This window comes from Mustela putorius, unplaced genomic scaffold, assembly GCF_011764305.1.
Source record: "Mustela putorius furo isolate JIRA1106 unplaced genomic scaffold, ASM1176430v1.1 tig00000695_pilon_pilon_pilon, whole genome shotgun sequence".
NCBI lineage: Eukaryota > Metazoa > Chordata > Mammalia > Carnivora > Mustelidae > Mustela > Mustela putorius.
The window spans coordinates 10599969-10616808 of NW_025421447.1; positions in this window are offsets into that span (position 1 = coordinate 10599969).

The window sequence follows — 16840 nt, forward strand, 5'->3', positions numbered from 1 at the left end:
TCCTCTCCCGGCCTTTATGCAGCGGGAAGTTCCTTTGGGAAACCGGCTTTTTTCAGAGCTCCAGGGCTGAGCTCCGCTGGGAGTTAGCAAGTCTGGGAAGCTCCGCCCCCTCGCGCACTCATTGGCCGATCGCTTTCCTGCGGCCGCAGCGATTGGTTCGGAAGGCTCCGGGCCTGCAAACACCTGCCCCGGCCTGCGACGGGGCTCTTTGTGGCTGTGACCGAGGAAACACGACAGAAAGGCCTCCCGACTCCCCCTCAGACTGTGTCTGCGTGGAAGGAGAGGGAGAGGGACGTTCACCTTCCGGCTTCCCCGCCTCACACGCTTGCCAAGGAATGTGGTCTGGGACGGAGGAATTTCACAGCTGGGTGCAGGGCGGGGCTCTGCGGGCCAGGCATCCGCCAGGGTCGCCAGGGTCGCAGCTAGCCTGTGTGGAAGGCTTGGCCTTTGCAAACAGGGCAGGGAAGCTTAGGGGGAAAAAATTACCAAAGGGTTGAGGGCGAGAATGATGGGGGGGAAAAAATAAGAGGATCGGGATTTGGACTATTTCTCCTGGAGGAGGGGATTTTAAAAGCAGAAGACTCACTTAGTAGCTGGGTGTTGGGGAAGACCCCCTCTCTGCATGCTTTTCCATTTGCTCCTCTGGGACACGAACCTGATTAACTGTACGATCCATACGGCGGCTTCCAGCCCTAAACGCTGTGATTCTTTGCATCAGTCTTGCATGTCAGAAAAATGCTGATGCATATGGGGGTGGTGGCTGTTTTCCAATTCCACTGCAGTGACAGAGGAAAATAGGAAATCTGGGGTGACAGGTGTCTTGATCTTGAGAGCTATTTTTTTTTTAAAGATTTTATTTATTTATTTGATAGAGATCACAAGTAGGTAGAGAGAGAGAGGAGGAAGCAGGCTCTCATTAAGCAGAGAGCCCAATGCGGGGCTCAATCCCAGGACCCTGAGATCATGACCTGCGCTGAAGGCAGAGGCTTAACCCACTGAGCCACCCAGGCGCCCCATTGACCTTGAGAGCTATTTTGACCACAGGAGAGCACTGGGGAGATGAGGAAATCTCAATTCCTGGAAAACAGATAAAGGAATAATACATCGTTATTTTTCTGGGATGGGATAATCCCCAGAAGCCGCTCCCTTAAAAGATGAATCTGAATGACATGACGATTAATATGTTGATATCCCTACTGTGTTCTAAGCTCTTAGAAGAAGGTACTTGCACACCAACAGGGAGGTCTGGTGACTTCTGACTTGTTGGCTGTGCATTATCAGCTCCTTCAATCCCTCATAAAGTGGAGGTGTTCTCTAAGCCCAGCAGTGGGGTTGCTGATGCAGAGATGGGCAAAGAGCAAAATTTGGGAGAATCGGGGTTTTTTGTTGTTGTCGTCGTCATTTTAAAATTAAAACACTGCTCTTAGTTTAAAGTGGGTGGCAGGGAGTACAATGACCTCCTTCAAGATGTCCAAGACCAAGTCTCAGGAACGTGTGAATATGTGACTTCCTGTGGTTAAAGAGATTTTGCAGCTGGGATTAGGGATTTTGAGCTCCATTTATTTTGGCGTATTCAGATATGCCCCATGTAATCACAAGGGTCCTTAAAGAAGGAAGAAGAGTGAGAGGCAGGGAGAAGGAAACAGGAGGGCCAGGAAAGATGTGACAACAGAAGCAGAGGTTGGGGGTGTTATTATGGATGCAAGGGACATTAGCTCAGGACTTCAGAACCTTCTAGAACCTGGAGAGGGCAAGGACATGGATTCTAAGGGACATGGATTCTCCCTTAGAGTCCTTGGAAGCAGCGTGGTTCTGCTGAGGCTTTCTTTCTTTCTTTCTTTCTTTTTTTTTTTTTTTTAAGATTTTATTTATTTATTTGACAGACAGAGATCACAAGTCGGCAGAGAGGCAGGCAGAGAGAGGGGGGAAGCAGGCTCCCTGCTGAGCAGAGAGCCCCATGTGAGGCTTGATCCCAGGACCCTGGGATCATGACCTAAGCCGAAGGCAGAAGCTTAACCCACTCAGCCACCCAGGAGCCCCTCAGCTGAGGCTTTTATTTTGGTCCAGGGAAACCATGCTGGACTTCTGACTTCTGCAGACCTAAGATAGTCCTTTCTGGTTGTTCTGAGCCCCTGGAGCTCAGCAATGAGACGCTACTACACACAGAGAGAAGGCAGACTGGATTGAACAGAAGAAAAATCTCTTTGGGAAGAGAGGTAGTAGTAGCCAGAGTAGAGATATCATCCCTGCAAGGAAAACAGCCCCGAAGGGTTATTGCTTTTTCATGGGGCTGTCCATGCTGGAGGGCCTGGGGTGTGTGTATCAGGTGCTCCAAGGAGCAGGACACAGATGTGGGTCAGATAGAGCTGCCGAGAGTGATGTCTGGGGCAGGGAATGTTTGCACGGCAGAAAGGGCATTCCTGGTCACCGTGAACTTCTTTCTTTTTAGTAGTTGCTCCGCTCCTACTCAGCCTAAAACAGAAAAGAGCACTTAACTCACAGGCAGCCCATGTCTCCAGAGCCCGGGGCAGCGGGGTGGATCTGGCCCGGACTAGAGAGAGAAGGGGAGGAAAAATCCACTGGTAGATACAGGACAGAGTGTTCACATTGGTTCAGGCTTCCAAGTTCAAGTCGCTGTACCTGGGGGACCCACTTTTCCTCTAGCCATCGGGCCTCCTCACTCTGACCTTCCGAGACAGTGACCTTCTTGTCCCTCTCTATGTTGGAGGTGGTTCTCTGCTGCGATGGCTCCTTCCTTCCTGGATGCCCCTGGTACTCCTGGGCCCGGCCTCCCGGATTGCCCCCTGTGCTCCAGCAGGTCTCTCCCGAGAGCCCCGATCACCGCTTGCCTGTCTCTGTGTCATGTTCTGATGGTGAAAGGCAGCTCTTTGCCTTCCAAGTTGGCAGCTAACCTGTCCGCTCCCGCATCTCCATCACCATGGATGCTTAGGTTGTGGGCTGATTTCACAGGGCTGGGGCTGGGGCGGAATCAAGGGGCCGAGGACACCGTGATGACAAGACCAGACCAGCCCCCTTCCAGCTGTGTTCTAATGGAGGGATGAGGAAAGACAGTAAATAAGCAATGCAATAGAATAAATGACCAGAATGATTTCAGATAGCGAAGCACACTGTGGATAAAAGTGGGGGGTGGAGAGACTGAGGGTGTTTTGGTGCCTTAATATAGATGCTTCTGGAAGGCTCGTCGAGGAGGCCACAATGGCAGTGATGCTCCAAGGACTGGAGGTAAATGTGCTGAACTATCTGGGCCAGAGTGTTCAAGGCCAAGGGAACAGCTGTCTCTGGGCAGCGAATTCATCTGGCATATTCCAGGGACGGAAAACAAGGCCACGACGGCTGGCGGGATAAACTAGGTGCACAAAACTCAACCTGGGATCTTGGTGGGGGGGTAGCCTTGCTGGGAGAATGTTGTTTGCTTTCAGGGCCCCAATTTGCTAACCTGGAAAGCAGGCGCCCTCCCTCCCCACCCCCAACCTACTCGTGCATTCAGAAGCCGCTGGGTCCACTAGCTGGCTCCTCTCACGATCTCCCCCCGCTACAAACCTCCTCCTGTTTCCAGGCTCTCCCAGGACCCCTGTGTGGGTGGGACACAGCGTGCTCCAACCTGCTTTTCGAAGCACTTGGAGAAGCCCGGGGCTTCTCTCCCCCTTCAGCAGGGCCTGAACTGTGGATGGGGTGGGTGGGGGGTGGGGGGTATATACTGCTTCAGGACGTCCCATGCACCCTGTAGGAGGGCGTCCTGAGGAGGCAGGAGGATGCCTCAGACAAATGACGCCCAGGACGTGCTCAGCGAAGGTGGGTTTCCACGCCTCCCCGCAATGGGCAGGCAGAGACAAGACGCTGTCCCATCTCCACCTGGCTTTTGAATGAGGGTAACAGAATTCGGTCTGGATGCCACCGAATCAAGGGAGAAACAATGGGTGAGTACGAGGGCTTTCCAACCTGGGGCCCGGCTTCTGCTCACACTGAGAAAATGGAAAATCCTGTCCTTATCAGACGCCCAGAATAGCTCACTCCTCCCAGCTTGGCTCTCAGAGTTAATCTCGGCCCCAAGGTGGGCCTCCTCCTTCAGGAGCTCTCTGTGCGTCCTTATCAGACAGAGAGATAACCCCACTCCACAGGCCAACCTCAGCGGCCCTTCCTCGAAGCGAGGGGGTGCACTTGTGCCACGAACCCCCAAGAAGGGCGATGCAGGTGTCTACACAGCTGGGTGTATAGACACACACATGGGTCCAGAGCTGGTTTCTGCATTCTGCTTCCTGGGGTGAATAACGCTCTCCAGGGCACCCTCCTTTTTTAACAGGAGGAATGTGTGGGGCATGAACAATTGAGTGTTTTCCTGGCTGTAAGTGGATTGCAAGAAGTTAAAATTATTTGAGGTGGCGGGGGGGAAGCAGTTGCCCAGAGCCCGCTCGGGTGCACTGCGGTCCTTGGGTGCACCTGCTGGGCCCCTCCTCGCTGGCGCAGTGGCTGAGATGAGGTGCGTCCCACATACCTACTGGTTTGTTCTCACGACTCTGTTGCAGATACCTCTTGTGTGTACCCGTTTGCCTGTACAGATGCCAGCCACCGCCTGGGGTCAATGCTCACGGCATAACTTGCCCCGCAGGGGAGTGAACAGAAATGAGGTTGGAGGGGGTTCAGCCCCGGGCATGGACTCTAAACATCCCAGTTGGAAGCTGGGGCTGTGACCCTGTCTAGCCATGTTTCCTCCACGTCTTTGAAATGGAGTGAGGACCTGACCAACCTCATGGGGGTACCCAGACCGTGCTGAACATCATGACCCCTGAATTGCCTTGTTCCTTTTGTCTTCACATAGAAAGTCATTGACGCTGAAGTAGGATTGAGACCGTTGGGTTGTTTCAGCTGTGTGCATCTGGCTTTCTGCATTTGCAAAAAAAAAAAGGAATGCATTTGGGGGACATACTTCTAAACTTCATTCACTGTTTATCTGACATTCGAATTCAACTAGGCATCATGGGTTTCCATTTGCTAAGCCTGGCAACCCCTTCAGGAGAAGAAATTCACCGCATGTTCATTTGTATGTATCAAACTGAACCACGGGGCCCTGGGTCTCCATTTCCAGGCAGCGTCTGAGTGTTTTCTGGGAGTTCTCAGGAAGACTGCGGTGCATCTGCCGCCAGGCCAAGTCTCCACATGAAACCAGAGCAATTCAATCACTTCTTCCCAGTCGGGATGTTCGCACCGGCTAGACAAAATATCGAGATGTTTGGCAGGATTGCTTGGTAGCTTCTGAGTTCGCTCTGTGCCGGGACAGTATCTGCAAACTCGGGTTCTCTGATCTCGGCTGACCCTGCGTCCCCTCTTCCCTCCTTTTCCAGCGGGACCCTGGGACACGCTACTAGAACATTCAAGGATTCAGCTGAAGTCAGGACGTGCTTTGCATTTCGTTCATTTTTTGGCTCACGGCACGCACGTATGCACAGTTTTTTACTCCAGTCTGCTGATAAAGCTCAGACCTCTGCAGGCTCCTTTTGCCTCATTTCTGTTGTGCAGGAAACCCAGCAAGAAGAGTCAAGATTTTTTTTGTTCTCCCCCACCCGGAGCACAATGAACTGACATAAATCCACTTCGTGTAACACTCTGACCCCGTTAAGAAGACGGATAGAGAACAGGGACTTCAAACAGCATGGGAAGCCCCTCATGGCTGAGAGCTTCTTCTGGGAAAAGGATTCATTCGTCATTCACTTATTCATTCATTCATTCATTCAACTGGCTTTATGGGTCCCTCTGCCACCTAGCGGAGAGTTGGGGGGACAAAGCTGATAGAAACACCACCTCTCCAGTCACTTGGCCTGGGTTCTGTTCTTGGTTCTGTGGCCCATGAGGTCGGTAGGCTTGAGAATTTGCTCTTTTGCGTACCTCCATTTCTGTCTTCTCTAAGACAGGATTAATCATAGCGTTGACCTGCAGAGAGTCGTTGTGAGGGTGACACTCGTGTAACAGCTTGAGAACCATGGCTGATATTCAGTAAGCTGTTAATGTTAGCTGTCACACTGGACGCATAGCTGTGGAGATAATTTGATCTCAGAACAGGCAGGCTCCTGTCCCCAGAAGTAAAATTCAGAGTTATAGTTTGACAAAACCGATTCCAAGTCATGGCAGAGGAAGCCTGTCCCGAGTCTCAAAATGACCCATGATCTTGATCCTCTTGGCTAACAGTTGGTCTAGCAATGGCCCTGAGCCAGTGCTCTGCCTAATGAAATACAACTGGATACCTTCTTCTTGGACCTTCGGAGGATCTTTTGCTTTCCTGGTTAGGAGAGAAACTGTTGGCCTGGAACACAGTTACGATGGTTGGAGGTGCCTCTCCACATGCCTCTCCACATGACCCTGAGGTCACCAAAGGTCAAGATGCTAAGGTTGATAAGAAACAAAGATAGAAAGAACCCAGGTTATAGTCAAATAACTCCCCAGGTCACCTACCGCCAGACATCCTGTTACATGAAGAAAATTAACATCTATTTCTCAAACTGCCATGATCCCTTTTCTATCACTCACAGCTAAGTAGATTTTTCATTGATGGGGCCAAAGAAGCAAAAACGTAGTCTCTTTCTTCACAGAATCCTAGCTAGATGAAGGAAAAAACACAGTGTATCCCAGTACAATAAAATTCCCTAGCAGAATAACCAAAGTGCTCAGTGTACATGGAAAAGGAACATTTAGTGGGTGATGGGGTATCTCACTGGATTGTAAAGACAGAGCTCTGCCCCCTCTGAAGTAGACTCTTGACCCCAACGCACAGACCTGCCGTCCATCACCCAGTTCTCAACCAGAACACATTCCATAGAAAGGAGAGTTCCCCACCTTAATGACCGATGACAGCAACATGATCTGTGTTCCCAGGGTCAGTGCTGAAATGGTTGGTGTCCCCCAGCTCCCAGGCTGTTGATTCTCACTGTGTGGCTCAGTCTGCTGCTTTGCTCTTTTTCCACTTACGCTGAAAACCTGCCTTAGTGGCTGACCCTCTGTGACCTAATAAGAAATCTATATTTGGACTCTGCTCCTTGGACACAGAGCTCCTAAAACCCTAGCAATTTCCAGAGTGATGGGGTGGTTAGGGAGCATCTCTGGCTCTAATACTTGGTCTTTGACCCTGGCTCCGGATGCAGAGCTCCTCAACCCCTTGGAATGTCCTGGGAGTGTCCTTTGTTCTAAGGAGGTGACTCCTGGCGGGAGTTGGGGGTCGGGGGATGTCCTGGATGCCTTCAGGGTAGGGGCTGGTCATCAGAGAGAACAAGCCATGACTAGAAGCATGGGACTTTCCTCCCCGCCCTCATCATCCCTGAAAGGAAAAGGCAATGCTGATTGAGTCAATAACCAATCTTGACTCAATAACCTACATGATGAAGTCTCCATTAAAAAACAAAATCCTAAACTCCATGGTTCCAGAGAGCTTGTGGTCCGTGGACGCCTCCACGTGCTGCACCCCAAAAGCATGAGGCAGAGGCTTCTGCTCTCGGGACCCTTCCGCACCTCTCACCCTTTACATCTAGATGTTCCTTAAATGTGTTTCCCTGAGTTCTGTGAGCTGCTCTAGCAAGTTATCAGACTTGAGGACGGGGTCAAGGGAATGCTGATTTTATAGCCAGTTGGCCATTCAGTACAGGTGACAGCCTGGGACGTAGGCTAGCATCCAAACTTGGGGGGGCGGGGCGCCATTTTGCGAGACCGTGCCCGGGACTGTGGTGTCCTTGCTCACCCTGGGTAGTTAGAGTCAGAAATGAGTTGACTCCTTGGGCACCCAGTTGGGGTCTGGAGAGTGGGAGACTGGGTTGGCGTGGGGCTGTCTCCCATGCGGTTGGTGTCAGAAGTGTTGCGAGTAGAGAAGATAAAAGCATGATTGTAGGGGCGCCTGCGTGGCTCAGTGGGTTAAGCCTCTGCCTTCGGCTCAGGTCATGATCTCAGGGTCCTGGGATCAAGCCCCGCATCGGGCTCTCTGCTCAGCGGGGAGCCTGCTTCCCTCTCTGTCTCTGCCTGCCTCTCTGCCTACTTGTGATCTCTGTCTGTCAAATAAATAAATAAAATCTTAAAAAAAATTAAAATTAAAAAAGTATGATTGTACCATCTGTTCCTCCTGCCTACCTCTGCCCCACTGTCTTTTCTGGAAGAGCTGTCTGTGTTTGGTTTGAGTGAAAGATGGAAGACACAGGATTGTTAGAAAGGAAGGGGATAGCCTGGGGCCTGGAGACAGCACCACAAGCATCCCAGAGGCAGGGGTGAGCAGAGAAGTTGGTGAGGGAGCGTGGGCTGAGGAGACAAGGATGGCAGGCATGTGGAGAGGCACGTGGCAGGAGAGGCTTGGGCTACGGACAGCTGTGACCCACAGTGCCAGCCTGCAGTTCAGCAACAGTGCGCCTGGCATCAGGGTGCTCCCTGAGGTTCTGAAGTGAGAGAGTGGTGATTTGGGCAGATGGAGATAGGATGGCTGGAGATCTGTAGTATCGACTAAAAAGTCAAGGGAAACAGTCAAAGATGTGTAGTTTTTAAAATTTTTTTTAATTTTGAATTTTTAAAAATTTTTTAAAATTTTATTTATTTCTTTGACAGAAATAGATCACAAGTAGGATTTTACTTAGTTATTTGAGACAGAGAGAGACAGAACACAAATGGGGGGGAATCCAGATGGAAAGGGAGAAGCAGACTCCCCACTGAGCAGGGAGCCCAGACCCAGGGCTCGATCCCAGGACCCTGAGATCATGACCTGAACCAAAGGCAGATGCTTAACCGACTGAGACACTCAGGCACCCCCCAGATCTGCAGTTATTAAACAAAAGAAGAATCTTCCAGAAAAAATGTCAGAGGCGTAATTGGCCACTTCTGGGTCAATGTGGACCCTGGACACCTGACTGAGTCACTTTGGGGTTGTGTTTTGCCATCTTCAACATAAGCTTTGCCTACAGAATTCATCATTAAGTTTCTGCTAAAAATAATTGACTGAAAAGCAGAAGCCTCAGTCAGGAGATATCTTAGCTACACAGTTTATTTATTTCTTACTCAACCAGGAAGCAGTTTCTGTCTTAGAAACAACCTATGGGAAGATTTCCCCTTGCTGCAATGACCTGTCTCTCTAGTAAGAGAAAATCAACTCAAATGGGAAAGTTAGAAGTATGGTATCGTATGGTCGTTCCTATGAGAATGTTTAATCTTTTTTTTTTTTTTTTAACATGTCGCGAATATATTTTTTTAAGATTTTATTTATTTATTTGACACAGAGGAGAATTTTAACCTTTCATTCAAGAGTTAGCTCTGTGTCTGGTACGTGTATTGAGTCATTTAAACATCACACAACTTCTGTGAGGTTGGTACTATTGTTAGCCCCATTTTACAGATGAGGGGACTGAGGCTCAGGGAAGTGAGAGGTCACAGGATAAGGGAGTGTCCTTGGCTATTAAATGGTGGGGCAGCATTTGAATCCATGCTGCACGGTCTGTGATCTCAACCATGCTGCCTCTCATTTTTTAGGTGAAATGGCCAGAGAGGATGGCCAGGATCCCTAGGGTGTCCGGTGGCCACTTTGGAGTCTGGATGTTGCCCGGAGAGTCACTGGAGCACCAAATGGGAAAGGGTTCATGCTCCCTCCTGTTATTACTGGTGCAGTGCTGGGTTGCAACTCGGAATTTCAGGGCAGCATCAGCCCTACTGATGAGCAGAGACCTGGGAGCCTGGTGGGGTGATCCTGGCCCCAGGTGAGAGATTACTCCCTAGACATTGACGGATGCTCTACAGAAGAAATGTGTATCTTTCCTTAAAAACCAAACCAAACCAAACCTGTTGGTTGGTGGGGGGAAGGCCTAAATCCAAGAGGGACATCATATGAAATTTATGAGAGTTTTCTAAAATAGTGAAAAGGTATGTTAAGATCTGATGGACGTTGATTTTTTTTTTTTTTTTTTTTTTTTTTTTTGAGAGAGAGAGAGAGAGAGTGTATGTTCATGAGTGGAGGGGAGGGGGAGCAGAGGGCTAGGAAGAGGCAGAGAAACTCAGGCAGACTCTCCACGGAGCACAGAGCCCCAGGATGAGCTTGATCTCACCACCCTGAGATCATGACCTGAGCCAAAATCAAGAGTCTTCTGCTTAACCAGCTGAGTCACCCAGGCACCCCTCAAGTGTATCTTTAGCAGACAAAATTCATTTGTGTTTCTGTGGTCAGGGATCACTCACTGTTCTGTCTTAGAAACAACCTATGGGAAGATTTCCCCTTGCTGCAATGACCTGTCTCTCTAGTAAGTGACCATGCGTGGCACAGATCCTTGCAGAGACAAGGGAGCAGAAGGGCGTACTTGGTGTTAGATTGAAAGGACACTCACAACACTTGTTTGCTTGTTTCAAGTTCTTTCACAATTTTTCCTGACAGTAGTAGTAGGAATGTGGGTTTCAGGCAGAAATCAAGCAACTATATTCTTCGTGGTGAAAGATTATGGTGAAACACGAGTTGGCTGTAATTAGCGGGATTGCAGGGCTAGTGGGAAAAGATAAAGCCTATCGTGTGAAAGCCGCCTTCTGCTAGCAGGTGTGTGCGTAGGAGCCAACGGGTTGGCGCTGATAGTCCGGGAGTCGTGGCAGGGGTGCTTTTGGTGTCGGTGGGCGTGGAAGAGTGCCGCAGTCCTCCCCCTGGGGACCCGTAAGATGTCAGTTTTGATAAGAGCGTGCCAGAAATCCTACACTTTTTGTAAGTGATTTGGCATTGGCCTTGATGAAAATTGGCAGAGGAAGAAAAAGAAAGAAGAAAACACTTATTAGAACGAGTTAGGTGTTTGGTTGCTAAATTGGGACTGATTTTGGTCTGATGTTCCTAAGTTTTCATTCTTTAATAGGGGAAGCCCAAATGGAGCTTTTAAGCGCCTAAGCTTCGCCAGGTGTGTAAAGCTAAGCACCTTCATCTCTAGTCCCTACCTTTAAGTCATGGATCAGAGTTCGGTAAAGCACAGTCACACCTCCCAATCTCAGGAGCACCTAAGCCACAGCCCTAAATCTCTAAGAACTTCTTGCCTTAAATCTCCCCTGTATCTGTGGGTATAATCATAATCATTTCCCCCTTTAACCTTTCCTTTACACTTTTAATTTTAGAGAAATTTCAGGTTGCATAGCAGTTGTAAAAATACAGAGAGTTCCTGTAAGCCTCTCACCCGGTTTCTTGCATTACCATGGTGCATTTGTCAAAATTAAGAAACCTTACCGTTAGGGCACCTGGGTGACTCAGTCAATTTGAGCATTTGACTCTTGGTTTCAGTACAGGTCTTGATTTCAAGGTTGTGGGTTCAAGGCCTGTGTTGGGCTCCACAAAAGGAGAAACCTCACTGTTAACTAAACTTCATCATTATGTAGATTTCCACTCTTTTTTCCATTAATGTTCTCTATTTCAGGATCTCTTTCTGATTCATTATAACACACAGCAGTGAGTTTTTATGTCTCCCATAAAAAGTGTGGTCTGTGATAATTTCTCAGTCATTTCTTGCTTTTAACGGCCTTGAGAGTTTGGAAGAGCTCTGGGTGCTATCCTGAAGAATTTCCCCCAATCGGGATACCTGATCGTCTGGGAATGTGACCCCTCATCACTTGAAGGACATGTGTTTGCAAGTTCCTCTGTTGTAATGTCTCTGTTTCCCCTTTGTCTTCACTGTTCATTGGAATTAAATCACTATGCGATTTGTAATTCCTACCTCCATTCTCTAGAAGGGTTTGAACAATTCTTTTTTCCTTTTTTCCAGAAAAGTTCCAAAAAATCCATTCAAAAGATCCATCTGGGCCTAAAACATTTTGGGAGATTTAAAAAAAAATTTTTTTTAAGTTTATTTATTTAAAAGATCTCTACACCCGGGATGCCTGGGTGGCTCAGTTGGTTAAGTGTCTACCTTCAGCTCAGGTCATGATCCCAGGGTCCCGAGATCAAGTCCTGCATCAGGCTCCCTGCTCAGCAGGGATCCTGCTTCTCCCTCTGCCCATTGCTCCCCCTACTTGTGCGCACTCTCTCTCTCTCTCTCTCTGACAAATAAATAAATAAATAAATAAAGTCTTTAAAAAAAAAAAAAAGAGTAATCACTACACCCAACATGGGGCTCTAACTCACAACCTGGAGATCAAGATCTGCACGCCCCGCCAACTGAGCCAGCCAGGCATCCCTGGAGATCTATTTTAAAAGAATTTTCCAAAACCTTTTCCTGATTACTTGTCTGTGAGTCTCCTACATCTTCTGTTGTCAGAATTCTGGGTAATGCAAAGAAGGAAAATGATCCATTTCATTGTGATTTTGACATTTGTCCGATAGTGTTTTGCTTTGTGTTTTCTGCTCTTGTAAGTTTGCTACCTTTTTTTTCTTGGTGCAAGTTTTCTTTTCAGAAATAGTCATGTCTATTTCTGTTGTTTCATTGGTGGAGGAAATGGTAGGGCACTTCAGATTTTTGAAGTCTTATGCATGAAAGCCCAGAAACGGGAATCAGTACGTATATATCTGGAAAGAGTGAGCAGTACAGGCTTCATTGGAGCAAATCATGCGGGAGCCCAGGAGCAAATCCGTGGCTACTTAGAGTTGGCCTAGATGACAGGCGAGCCACTATCACTCAAGACTAAGTTGACCCTCACTTCTCTTAGAAGCTCTCTTTGGCAGGTACTCTGGTTTGAGAATGGAGAGGGAACGTAGCACCCGGGGAGAGGGAACAGATTGTGCTTCCCACACCCATCGCCTACCACCCAGAGGATTTTCTGCTCGCCATTGTCACACAAGGTCTGGGGATGCCACCTTCCGTGGACTTCCCACCAGCTTGAGAGGTAGTGCCATCTTGAGTGCAATTCACCCTCTGCGGGGAGTGCCCGAGCTTGGATCTTTGAGACAGGAAACACCGCAGGCTGTCACATTTGTGGGGGACCTCTCGTTCAGAGCGACCCCCTTCCTCCCTTGTTTTAAGGATATGAGAACTGAGTTTAAGCAGGACAAAATACACTCTCCAAGCACCCAGCGAATCCCAATTTCTTCACTCTTGGTGGAGTGCTCTTGCCATACGCCACACTGACTTCCCTTTCAACTGAGCAGATCTAGAGGTCATACAAATGGCCAGAGACAAACTTAAACACCAGCACTCCAGGGACATCCCCCCAGCCTGAGTGTCTCTGCACTCGTCACGGTGGATATACGGTTGCCCTGGGACCCGTCCTGGTCCAACAGCTCATCAAGGGATTGACCTGAGAATCTCCTCCACTGCACTTGACAAATCCCCATGGAAAACAAAGGCATATTTGGAAGAGTTGTTTTATCTCTTTCATCTCCTTCTGAAGTAATCCTGAACTTTTAGTTTGGGGCCAAGGGCTGGGCTCCTTGCCAGTCCGTATACACACTGTCCATCTGTAGGGGATATACCAGAATGCAGGCTCAATGGAGATTCTCTCTTTTGGCTGCTCGTGTAGCTGTCTCAGACTGTGTATCTTGAAGCAGGATCCACATTCTTGGCAGGTCAGCTGTGAAACGTGTTTGACGTTGGTGGAAAAGAGCCGTTCTCGGATCCAGGGGCCTTGCCGCTGTGTCTGTCTGCGCTCCTGAGGAGCAGGCCTGATTATAGCCCTTCGCGGAGCCAAGTGTTGGAGAGTCTGTTCAGCTCTCTCTTGGACACTGATGGAATGGAGCAGGCCAACTCCTGGCTTGGAAAGGTCCCTTTCCTCTACTTTGCGCCGAACACAAACAGACTGGCCCGTGACCAGTCGAATGGGGATGTTCACTGCCCATTTGAATTCACTCTTCACAAAAAGTCTTATTATGGGAAACACAAAGGCAAATGGAGGTTATGCTCTCCTGTTATGGGATAAAAATTCAATGAGGGGAAGACTATTTGGTCATTTCTCGATCTCTAAGACCCAGGGGCATGTTGATTTGTTTATACCATGTTCCATCTGTCTGTGGACCACACTGTTGAGTAACACATTTTAGACCCCAGATTCTGGGCTCCTGGCATGAAGCCCGAACTAGAACTGGAAGTGGATTTTTCCCTCTAACACCAACTGCTTGAATGACTTCTGATGGCCCATTTGGAGTCCTCTGAAGCTTCTGTTCCCAAGGTAACAGAATGCTTCCCCTTCAAGGGAAGCATCTGTTTTCACACATATGCAAACCTAGAGTAAACAAGGAAAGGTAAAAGAACGTGCTCTTGTGCTTCATAAAACCCTTTCCCAGTGGCCCTTTGGTGGCTTTCTAAACCGATGCTCCTTGTCCTCCTTGTTGTCCTTGCTAAGACACACTGACGGATGGGGGTCGCTGCTGTGCCCAGGTAAACAAGACAGGGCCAATTATAATGAGGAAAGGGAAAGGCGCTCCATTAAGCACATGCTTCTCTTGTTAGTGTGACTCAGACTAGCTGTACCAAGCAAACCAGCTCCGAAAGCCAGCCTCCTCCGAGACCCGGGAGCCCCATGTACAAGATCAGATGATCTAGTCTGTGGCTTCCAGAAGACAGGAGGGTGACGGTGGGGCAAGCTGGGGAGAGAACGCAAGAAAATGCAGAGAACCGAGGGTTTTTCCCACGCCGACATTCGGCCAAGCTCTGTGGATGTTTTCACCTGCTGTGAAAGTACAGGAAATTTTTCCTGCTCAGGGAACTTGTCTAGCAGCTTATTTATTCAACCATATCTAAATAGGAAAAAAAAAATCATCAAGGTTTTAAAGGTTTTGTTTTTGACCCTAGTAATGTCTTATCGCTTGTCCCGTCTCTTGTGCTCCTCCTGTCTGTGAGTTCAAATCTGCCCAGATGTATATTTTCATGCTCCCATCTTTGAGTCTCCTTTGATCTCTTCATGACTCCATAGGTAAATTCAGGCAGGTGTAAAATCTTTCACATTAGAGGTGAGCTAGATCCTTGTCCTGTATCCAGAAGTCTACCACCCTTGCCATCCCAATGGAAAAACATAACCACGAAAGAGAGAGAGAGAGAGAGAGAGAGAGAATTCAGGGAAAAGCATTAAAAAAAGCTTTTAAAAGACACAAATGAAGACAAAAGTTACTTAACACTAATTTTGGAAAGTTTAGAAAACACAGGATGGAAGTTAAGCAAATTAAGCTATCATTCCACCATCTTGACTCTAACCAGGAGATGGGTAAGCAGTGGCCTCTTTGGAGTCATTATTATTATATGCTTTTTCTTTTCTTAATGTTTTCTTCCATAATAGCTCCACTGGTAAACATTATTCCATCGTATAGATATACTGTAACTTACTGAATCGGTCCTCTATTGTTAGAAATTTAGGCTGTTTCCAGTAATTCACCATGATAACTAGGGCCATGATACCATGATGACCATCATTGTAACTATATATTTCTACATGATCATGATGATTTCCTCACGATAAATTCCTAGAACGTGGAGTTGCTGCATCAAAAGGTATGCAAAAATTCTAAAATACATAAATGTATTGTTTGTTTGCCTACAATCTGTGTAGATTTACCTTCCTGCCGCCAATCTATGGGAAGGCTGATTTCCCCCTATATCTGACAAAAGCTGATGAATTATTTAATCTTTTGCTAATTTGCTGCATAACAAACACTATATGATTTCAGTAAGCACCTACCTGATAAGTAATGGGGATATATTTTTTAATGTTTATTGTTAATTTAACTCATAGGTTTTTAGTTACATTTTCATCTTTTTCAATTTTTTATTTTTTAATCCATTTTCTGAATAGTGAACTTACTGAATCTCCTTATTAGTTGAAACATTCTTTAGCCATTGCTTTTAGCTTTTCTGGGAAGACAAGTACAGAATCTTCAAATTACGGTAATTTTTATTTCTCTTTTCCAATATTTATACTTTTTTTTTTCTGAGTACATTAACTAGAACTTCTCTTTGTCCTTTTTGTTAAGTCCTGGGAGGATTTCTTGAGCTGGCTTTAATTCCCTGCTTGGATTTCTTCAGCATGTAATATGTTGCTCATTACTCCATTATGTTTTAAATTTGATGTTTATATCTTTTATTGTCAAGTATTTTTTCCTGATTTGAGATATTTTTTCTGTTTCTCCATTTTTAAAAAAGTTTTATTTATTTATTTGACAGACAGAGATCACAAATAGGCAGAGATGTAGGCAGAGAGAGAGGAGGAAGCAGGTTCCCCGATAAGCAGAGAGCCCAATGTGAGGCTCGATCCCAGGACCCTGGGATCACGACCCGAGCCGAAGGCAGAGGCTTTAACCCACTGAGCCACCGCAATGCCCCTCCAATGGTTTTATACATGCAATGTGCTTTTGAATTTCATTGAGATGACATACGAGAGGTTTTCCTGAACTTTTCTCTTATTTTCTGAAATAACACATGCATTTAACTTATCAGTTCTTGACACAGAAGAGAATTGATAAATTCTCTGCATAATATAGATTTTGTTTACTATATTTAGGGATTTTTCTTTGTTTATTCTTTTTTAAAAAAGATTTTATTTATTTATTTGACAGACAGAGAGCTCAAGTAGGCAGAGAGGCAGGCAGAGAGAGAGAGAGGAGGAAGCAGGCTCCCCGCTGAACAGAGAGCCGGATGCGGGGCTTGATCCCAGGACGCTGGGATCATGACCTGAGCCAAAGGCAGAGGCTTTAACCTACTGAGCCATCCAGGTGCCCCCTTTGTTTATTCTTATAGTGAGCTCTATGCATTTCCAAAATGAAGAGAGAAGATGGTCTTTGTCCAACATAGAGCGGGTGTTTGTTCAAACACTCAACATTTTCGTCCAGGTGTTGGAAGCCACCTGCCTTCATTACCGGGCACTTTGTGTTCACTGGAAGTTGTAGGGTCAGGGTGTTTCTAATACTTGCTTGGTTTATCAGAGAAGCTGAATT